At 35.8% G+C, this 10,336-nt stretch overlaps 1 long non-coding RNA gene across 1 annotated transcript; it reads right to left on the bottom strand.

The window, feature by feature from the left end:
* Positions 1-3,223: 3,223 nt before the first annotated feature.
* Positions 3,224-3,536, bottom strand: LOC115228767. Its single transcript, XR_003883253.2, has 3 exons — positions 3,484-3,536; positions 3,416-3,450; positions 3,224-3,383 (listed from the first exon to the last, which is right to left on the bottom strand). It is a non-coding gene; the product is annotated as an uncharacterized LOC115228767 (long non-coding RNA).
* Between the last annotated feature and the right edge of the window lie 6,800 nt (positions 3,537-10,336).

Here is a 10,336-nt window from a genome sequence, read left to right as displayed (position 1 = left end):
TCCATGGTATACAGACCGTGCTGGCGGTTCAATTTCTTGATGCGTCGTTGTATTCTGACACGTTTGTTCTTTAGTGCAGATTTTTTGCTACGGTCGTACTTATTTTCGATTCTGAGTTTGAGATCTTTTTCTCACCGGAAAGTCCATAGACGTCTTTCCCCCTGGGATTTATTTGTATGCTTTCCGATGTGTTACAAAGAGGACAGAAGGCCGTGTTACAAAGAAATAGAGAGAAGGTCTCGCAGAAATGGGCCAGGAGTGCCGGGATAATTCCTGTACTCGCGACCATATGCACTGATGAACTGTTCGATCCCGGAGCGGATATTTGCTTTGGCGTTCCAGTCTCCTGCGATAATTAATTTGGACGAGTCTTCCAGACTGATGAGTGTCCTAGCTAGTTCATCGTAGAAGAAGTAAAGTTCGTTAGTGTTCTTGGCGATCCTGCCGCTGTGAGGGGCATAGACATTCATGATGGAAAGCGTTCTGACCCGTCGCCTATTTGCTGTACTGATATTCGGTCGGTGACCCTCCAGGATCGGTGAAAACGCAAGGAAAGAGACTTGTGTCACGAATCCTTGCCTGTAGTGTCTGCATTCAGGAGGTAGTAGAATTAGGCGATAATCACCATAGGCTTGGTCAATGTCAAGCGTCACTGAAAAGAAAGAAAGAAAAAAGTAAGCAATTGGGTGGCTAAGGGAATTGTCGAGAGCCTGAGGGTCAGCTCAACGATGCCGCGCTGCGTATTGAGTGGCAGCGTCACTTTGGTTTCTTGCAGACAGCCAACCGAAATTCTGTATCTCATCATGTCATAGCATAATGTTTGCTGTTTCCAGGTCGGTTTGAGGCCTCTTACATTAAAGGACATGATTGGCAGATTATCTGTATGCTCTGCTTGTATTTTAGACATAGTGCAATTGAGATACGTTATTCGAAATATTTAGATCTGTTACAATATATTTCACAAAAGATGTAGGCAATACTTCTAAATGAGACATAATTTCTTTACAAAGAGTAAGATTCATTGAATTGTCGACCACCTTTACTTAGATTAAAAAAGTCGTGAGATTTTATGTTTCTATTCGCCGACGCTGAAGAGATGATTTATTTTTGAATGCAGCCAGTTGAGTATGTTAACATCTGTATCTTGAAAAGATTAACTCAAATTATTCATGTGAATAAAAATGTCGGTCAAATAAGCCAGCATCTGTATAAATTTATGTGATTTCAAATATTGTGAAAATCATGATTATATTCATGAAGAAGTAATTTTACTTCTTTTAATTCAAAGGCTTTACCTCGTGAGAGTCAGCGAATTTCGATATGAAATTGCCAATCAAAAAAGTTTTTCTAAATTTTCTTTCTTGATATGTGGAGAAATTCGAACATCTTTCTAAACAACAAAAAATGTATAGATACGTAAAACTAGCTTAGCCTAAATTAATTCTGATTGGTCAATTTATTAGACGAAACTCAATTTCAAATTAAAAACAAATAAAAAAAGAAATAGTTAAACATTGCAAAAGTAAATGAACAAAAAATATTAGCTAATAAAAGCATCACTCGGAATTAAATTATCGGCCTAAAATAAGGCATCCAAAAACCAACCTTAAGTTGATTAAAATCATACAATGCACGTGTCACATCCCACTTATTCCCAATCAGACAACTACCGATTACTCACAAACTCGTACTCAAGTGCATACCGAACAACCATTCCCGTATTCTTAGAGAAGGTAGTAACCATTTCCAATTCACTTCTCGACAAATTCTGTAAATCTCGAGATACATTGGGTGTCGTGGAAGGCTACTCACTAAAACCACATCACGCCAAACCACGTTCTTCACAACTTTCTTTTGCGGCGCCTTACAAATACTTATCTGCTCGTTTATAATGAAGAATCTGGCACTATCAACACGTCAATCAACCCGTTATTGACCATATTAGGCACAACACAGTACGTCCGAATGAACAGAAATGATACCTCCGAGGCAACTAGAAGTAATAAAAGAGGGACATACTATCATAAACATCACCAGAAACAGTGAAGAGTGCAAACCCAGTCTAATGTTTATGACGGAAGCAATAAACCGATTCCAAGTTCAGGTCAAATGTGACAGCATTGTGCTTAGAAATTGGAAGTTTCTGAAGAAAATTTCCAATTTCAGATCTTCCGACGAACGTGACTTTGTCTTTACGGCCTTAAAGCTCTTAAAATATGACAATACGATCGTCGGCAGAAAAGAATTTCATATTCCGACTATTCGATATATATACATCCGGCATCAAACTAACATAATCACCCAAACCAACAAAACCCATGGCAACGGTAAGAATTGGCAGAAAAAGTAAGTATTGCGTCACTATGATATGCCTCTCTCAACGCTGTGATATTTCCAGCATCAAAAAACGAGAAATATCTAACAAGTTAACAAAATTCGAGCGACTGATTAATGAAATTCCCGACAGACTTCGCCAATTCTGTATTACTACAGCATGTGAACTGGAAATGACTATAATCAGCAAACTCGTGATTCGGGCAAAGGCCTCGTAACTTTGACTTCAAGACTCCTCTCTACGGGCAATTCGGAGTTATCCTAAAATTACATACAACTTAAAAACCAGTATTTTCAATGTTGGAAAAATTCGTCGGAGAACTCTACGATTCGGGAAAAAGTACCAACCCGACGTAGTTGTCTCTGATCAACTCCGAGAGTGGGTTATTCCTCAACAGTAACTCATCCAACTTGAGGAATGACAATCTCCTCACTTGAGACACGTTGTCGATCTAAAATAATTAATTTAATCACAAAAAAGCCCCCAAACCACCCTAATATCAAAATAATTATTTCTCGAGTTTAAATAAGACTATTTTAAAGCAAACGCCTGCATTTCAGGTGTAACTACAAACACAACACGGCATTTCCGTGTCCAAAATGAATTCTTACATTGTTGTCTGCAAGGTTGAGCTTGGTCAAGTTCTTGAATCTTCGTAAAAAATGGGATATTGGGCCAAGATTGTTGATGACATTTCCACTTAGACTTAAGATTGTAGGCTAAATAGAATTTTGGTCATGATTAGTCCATACATCCTTTACGACTTGCATTACTACTTTGAAAATTGCTCCAACGTCGCCCTGTAGTGATATGTTTACTGTCAGTTGGGCATTTGTGAGATCTGACTTCATTCAGAAGAATTAATAACCGGGATCAGATGATAAGTGTGATAAATCCAAATAATTTGAAGTTGGGTTGTATCGTTTGGTTATCAAGTTTGTTACAACTTGCTTCCAGTGGGGATCTTCGAGGCGACGTTTCTCCGCATTTTCGAAGTTTGATCTGAACTCACTGAGTCCAAACGTCGATTCGTTGTTCCGGAATCCTCCTATTTTGAATAAAAAGAATTGACTGAATTACCTCTGCTATTTTTGTTGCTTCTTCCACGTTGATTCCTGTAAGGATGATTGTGAAGGGACTGTTTTTACTTGTTGAATGCATGAGGGAAGGGGTTGTTGGTTGTACGCAGTGTTGATGTTCTCATATCGATATCTCCATTTGCTGCATACAATTAATTCAAAAGTTTACAGTTTGTTCGATTTTTTCGTAATCTTTGCAGAGGATTTGTAAAACTCTGAGGCATCTTGTAGGACAACAAAAAAATGTTTGATAGAATTGATTGAAAAAATATTATTTATAAAAATAAATTATTCTATTATAATAAAAATAAATATTTCTTTTATTCCTTGTAAAAGCTATCAATATTAATATAATATACATATTTTGAATGATATTAATAGAATAGCAATTTGACTTTTAAATGATTATTTTTTGAGATGACTCTATTAGAATTAAGCCAATAAATCGAATTTTTAAGGTCCTCCTCAAGAACATTCTAACTGAACTTGCCTCAGAACCTGCTGATGTCCGCCTCCGCTCCTGGATCTATTGTCACAACCGCGGAATGCAAAAAGATGCGGAAGTACTCCTCACTTACGGAGAAGTTCCAATTCCTTCCATTCGCGGTTGAGACTTCCGGTTCCTTGGGCAGTAAGGCAATCAGCTTCGTTCAGGAGATCGGGTCCCGCATGTCTGCTATCACAGGCGACGCCCGCGAATCGAGATGGTTTTTCGAGCGGATATCCCTTGCGATAGTACGCTCTAATTCTTTCTCGATCGCGTCGGCTTCCCGCCCATGAAGCTTTTAATTAATTAACTTGTAGTTATTATCAAATAGTACAATTATCTAAGATTGAATTCAAGGACATATTGGCGGATCGAACAAATCAGATCGCAATCCGAAATGAGAAATATTGACGTATATTGAGGTGAGATGACAACAGAAAAAGACCATTCGCACAAATAAGTTAAGAATTGGAAAAGTTGGCTTAAAAAAGAAGGCAAAAAACACTCAGCATCTGAATAAAATCTACCTAGGTTTTCAACGTTAATAGGAAGGCAAACATCAATGAATTTTAAAACAATCAAATTATTAAAAATAGTTAAATCTAAAATAATGAACCGAAATGACAATTTTAAATTTATATAAAGATAATTAGAAGGTGACACCTAATTTCTCATTTTAATAATTTTTTGAACATTCTTATCAGAATTCCCTGAATCAATAAAATTCCCAACAAAATCGGGGCAAAAAAATACATAGAGCTCCACACAGTAAGAATATGGTGATATTCAAGTAAACTAAAGGCGACTGACATGAAACTAAATTGGCAAATCCGATTAATCCAAAGTAAACTAAATACAAAAAACAGCACAACAAACCAATAGACCACCCAATTTAACGATTTGGGCACGATTTCCAGAAGCAGAGGGACAGTAAAAATCTCCACCAAAACACATAGTGGGGAATAAAGCATCGACAAATAATAACCAGAATGAACTCCATGCCAAAAACAGCTGACAAGTGCAGTCAAAAAACGCCGTTGACTGGCAATAGAACATTAAAAAATACAATTTAACACGAGAATACACAACATACACCAGCCACCACTGAACTGTCTTATTCCAAACAACCAATGCTTCCTTAACTGTGGAGACTGTCTCACATTTCCAAATATCCAGGCTCTCTATAGTCTCGAAATTGATCGGTCCCTCCGTCTCATCAAACTTAGTGGGACCATGACCATTCCTGGGGACACTCCTCGTCGGATAAGCTCCAAGGCCACACATTACACATGCCAGTTCAGCAATAGTCCATCCTATGTAAAATTGTAATCGAAAACATGTGAAAACTAGGTTTATATACACAAATTTATAAGCAAAAGAAGATTCTAGAAAATTTTGACTGACCATAAACTAAAATTACAATTTTAACGTTTACCTGCTGAGGGAATATGTGGTTTAGAATTATATAAAGTAGTATACTAATACAGACTGTCTTCACTCTGGGATAAAAATGTGTTTTTAAGGATATTTGAGAGTAGTCAACTCGGTGAATCATATGACAGAAACACCGGTAGGTATAAAACGGTCCTTTAATACATAAAGTGATAAAACATACCACTGAATAACCCAATTAGTGAAAATGTGTAGCTCAAAAGTTTCCAAAAATCCAACGAAACAAAATTCTGGCTAAATCTGTTAGGTTCGAGAACATCCAAACAGTCGATTTTCATGTCAGACTTTCGCTGTATTCGCCAATACTGAGATTGCGATTTTTTACCGACAAGTTTAGCCAAGTCAGAAATTTCAAAGGCAGAGGAAATGACCTAGAAAGTAAAGACCATTCTCTACACGAAGAGTAGTCAACAGGAGGGCCACATTCCCAAACTCAGAGTACTCGCACAGACCGAGGGCAATGGCAAATCTAAGCACACCCACCACAGAGAACGACCACAGAAAACTTGCTAATGTTAAATATCTGAATATATATTACTAATAGTACTTTTGTTTGGCTCTCTTTAGAATGAGATAATTACCAATAAACATAGTGCTTATTACAAAGAAATAGATTTGAGATGATGCTATTATTCCAAGCCCTCCTAATATTCCATAAAATGCAAATCTTGGCGTTCCAGCGGGGACAAATCTTCCAAAATAACCGCATAATATGCAGATGCCGAAAATGAGCAAATAATTTGCTTCTTTTATAGTTATCAACGAAAACATTTATGAGACCTAATCGTTATACTTTTATTCATTCCAAAAAATTTTTATAATGCAAATTACTAAAAATATAAATTATTAAAAGTTTATTCATTTTTAGCACGTCATTAAAATGAATATGGAATCTTAATTAACTTTTTGATTCCGCGAGATTGCTTTAATAATTAAAATGAATATAGATACCCTCGCGCACAAAGCTTTATGGGGTAACCAACGATAAAATTGCAAGTTGTAATAAGGACTATAAAATCATTTAAAAGGAATCTTAAAGATGGAGAGAGGATCTCGAAATGTTAACCGACGCGGCTTGGAATCGAACAAAATGGAGCAAAATGTCCAGAGTTCTGACCTATTGTGTTGCACATTCTTTTTCATGACGGCGTAGTGCTAGTAATAATTTTTGACTTTGATTAATATATCATATTGGTTGTGCTGTCACCTTAGTAAGGAATCAGTTTTTTGATATAGGAAATATATTCATCAAAATTTACTCATAATCTATTTGTTTAAACAGTCGTAAAAGTAATCCAAAAAATAATTGTTCTAAAATAGCCTTGTTGGTTTAGTGCCTATAAGTGTATATGATGTTTGCCATCTTTCGCCATATTGACAATATTTGATGATTTAAATGTTCCTGATACACTTATTTTCTTCCCCATCTGCCTCTCACCTATTTACTTTGCTCATTCCCGTGTTTCCGGAAACCCGACTTGTTTTACCTGGATTCTATCATTTAGAAGTCTTTCGAGAAATTACCAATGTTGACTTCTTTCGAAACAAACTTACTCGTGCAATGTTACCTGTACGATTCAATGGTATTGTCCGCTCGTGGATTGACATCTTTCTGCCCCTCTACCTATCTTACCTATCGACATCCAGAAATTTTATTAATTCTGTTTTTTTCTCTCAGAAACATTTCAAACTGACTGAATTTTTTTGCCTTCAAAGTTTGGACTGCATCTGGTCTTGCCATTCACGATCATTTTCAAATTTCAAAAATGTTTGGGTTCCATTCGGTGTAGAGAAATCGTGGAATTTTTGAAAACAAGCTCCGATCAAATTGAAATAAACGCACCCGCCCAACCACACTCAGGGACTTGTTAAATTCCATCCAACTATCCTCTACCGATTTACTCTTGTATAATGAATCAGTTCGACTCGGAACCTGTCCACAACTCGGAATCCCACTTTGCCACTCTACCCTCTTTTCTGCCGGTTGAGCGCTGGACGTACCCCAAGACACTCAGTTTGAACAACGTCGTCAAATGGAGCTTTAATGCTTCGGTTTTGAAGGTCTTGATGGCGGAGATGGCAAGCGTCCGGACGAAATGACAATCTTCCCATTCAGCGAGGGGAAGTTTCTCTTATAAGATGAAATCTGTGCGGACACCTTTGCACCGGTGACCGTTACTCAGTCTGCTTTGCGTCTCGCCGTGCCAAGGAAAACAAACGGAGGAAATACACGTTGGTTCCTGACGCGTACCACTTCGTCCCAATCGCCGTGAAGACGAGGGACGTGATTGGGCCCGAGGAAATGAGGATTCTTTCGTCAATCGGGAAGCTCATTGGAAAGAAGACAAATGACTCCAGGGAAACCAGCTGGCTGTACCAGAGGGTATCGATAGCAATCCTGCGAGGTAACTCGCTTGCTATCCGCGGTGTGACGACTGGCGAATCTTAATTTCCATTTTTTATCAACTAACACGTTTCTTTTGTATACTACAAATTTTATTCCTTATTTTCTTCTATTGATTATTAGTATGAGCACTTGCGCATAGCCGAGGCACGCAAGTGCCTAAACTACGCATGTGTAAGCCACATAGTTAGTAGTTAAGGTTTTTTTCTTTGAAGTTTTCAGTTTTTTAAGTTTACATAACAAAGCGTGAAAGTATGCGGATGGTAGGACTTACTAGACCAGCTGTTTTCAACCGTGATCCCAAAAAATTTTTTAGTGGGTCCTAGGAATTTGGAAAAAATAAAAATATATTAAGATTAAAACTAATTGTGTAATTAAGTATAAACAAAAACATTAAAATTAACCTGATTTGGTTAGTCTGGCTTATCATTCTACTTATGTTTGACAAAATTGTCGTCTTTTGTCGGATTCTTACGTTGAATTTGGATTCACTAAAATCATTGCAATAAATGATGAAATAAAGGCGAAAATTTCATTTCCTAAAAGTAAGAATCTTATATTTTATGAAACTAGGTGATGATGGAAGTTAAGAGAAGCCAATAAAAGATACGTCTTTACACAAGGGCAACATGCTGTACTTTATAGGCGCTATGACCTATCAAAATTTATAATTATGAAAGAACAGAAAAAGTTTTAAAAAATTAGAATTTCCCCATAAGGCGGTTAAAATTCTATTTTGTATGATTAAGATACAAATTTGTTTTCGGAATTCCCAAGCCGAAGAACGGCGACAAATGCGTAGTATACCTAATTTTGTAATGACAATATACATTGGTGAATTTTAAAAAATTTCACAAATTTACTATTTTACGTAAGAAATGAAAGTAGTTACGTTCTCCTATTTTCTATAATTTGATTATTTTTGTATAATATTACACCGTATTTCTATAAATTACTAAATAAATAATTTTCTAAACTAATTCTTGATAAATGACTAAATTTAGAACCAAATTATGTTTTGGTTATTATTTTTACTCATATTGTCTGCAATCAACTTTTCACTAAAAAATTAATGCACTATCCCCCACTGCGCACAAATTTATAGATTTTTATGTTAATTTATTGATTAGAATGAAAAAAGTGCTATTACTTATTTTCTTAATATTGGGACTACTTTGTGCCATAAAGCTGTAATTGTAATTAATTTGTTTTCATTTGGAATAATAAAATACAACTAGGAAAAAAAATTGTAATTATCAGAAAATATTTTTCCAATTGTGTAATTGTCCTGTCGATATAAATACTTAATCAGAAAATGAAGCTATTTCATGTAAGATGTCATAAAATAAATTTTACCAGAATTCCGTTTTACCAGAAATATTTGTAAATTTTCGCAACTTCTAAACTTTAATCAATTTGTACAATTTAAAATGATTTTTTTATACAAAAATTAAATTTTAATGAGATTTTTTTCTGAAAAATAATGAATGATTATTTGAATTTAAACTTACCTTTGTGGTCCTCCACTACATAAAAATGCACGGTTTTAAAAGAAAACTTGAACAAGACTAGTACTAAATTTATTATCATTATTAATACAGTCATAACAACCAAAAACGCCCTGCTTGTTTTGCCAGTCCCGACATATTTCCCATTTCAGAAAAACGGCCTTATAACGGAATAAATCAAAAGTCATTTCTACTTATAATTCTTAGCGGCCATCACAACAAACGAAAGATAAGAGAGACCGCCTCTCAAACAAGGATCAATGAGATCAAAGAAGCACTCCAAAACGGCGGAAGGGTCTTTGTGAGTCCTCAAGTGGAGGAGGCAATCAGCATTACAAACCTACTGCGAACTCCCCCCGTGTACAAATATATATTAGATATGTATAAAGAGAACAATTTATAAACAAAATGAATGTCATTTTCTTTTTAAGTATTGCATGTGAAGATCGTGGAGAAATTTATTTATTTCATAATAAGGACCTTTATTTGGTGCAATATAAGTAATTTCGGGAATAGAAAAGTCTTCGGGAGTAGCGACTCTCTTGGCTGGGCTTTCAAATTTCTCATCACATTGGCGTTTGAGTCTCCCATTCATACTTAGAGTACCTATTGTAAGTTAGGGAAAACAACAACGAAATGTTTTGAATAAATTTATTTGGAATATCTAGTTCAATGATATGATAAATAAAATAGATATTTTAAATGATATTTTTCAAATTATGCTAGCGGCTCACTAATCTTCTATATTTAAATTCTAATAAAATCTATGATATTGACTATCACTAATACTATTAGACTGCGCCAACTCTAGAAAGCATGGTAGTTGAACACAGACATGGAGTGAGAGTATCTGTCGAAGAATACACCTCTGCTGTTTGCCAGCTTTCAGAAGTGGCATGCTGACGTGACACGCCTGAGAAAGCTATGAGACAAATAGAAAATTTATCTGACGGGGAGATGGCTCCTAAAAGGAGGAGAGAGATTTCCAATAATCGGGACTGAGAATCTAAATTAAATAGTCTAGCTTAAGTTAAATTTTACGTTTGTTTATTTCTGTTTAGACTGCGTTAT

This window comes from Octopus sinensis, unplaced genomic scaffold (assembly GCF_006345805.1).
Source record: "Octopus sinensis unplaced genomic scaffold, ASM634580v1 Contig10964, whole genome shotgun sequence".
Lineage (NCBI taxonomy): Eukaryota > Metazoa > Mollusca > Cephalopoda > Octopoda > Octopodidae > Octopus > Octopus sinensis.
The sequence above is the reverse complement of the archived record's forward strand: the minus strand, read 5'-3'. Positions and strand labels throughout refer to the sequence as shown.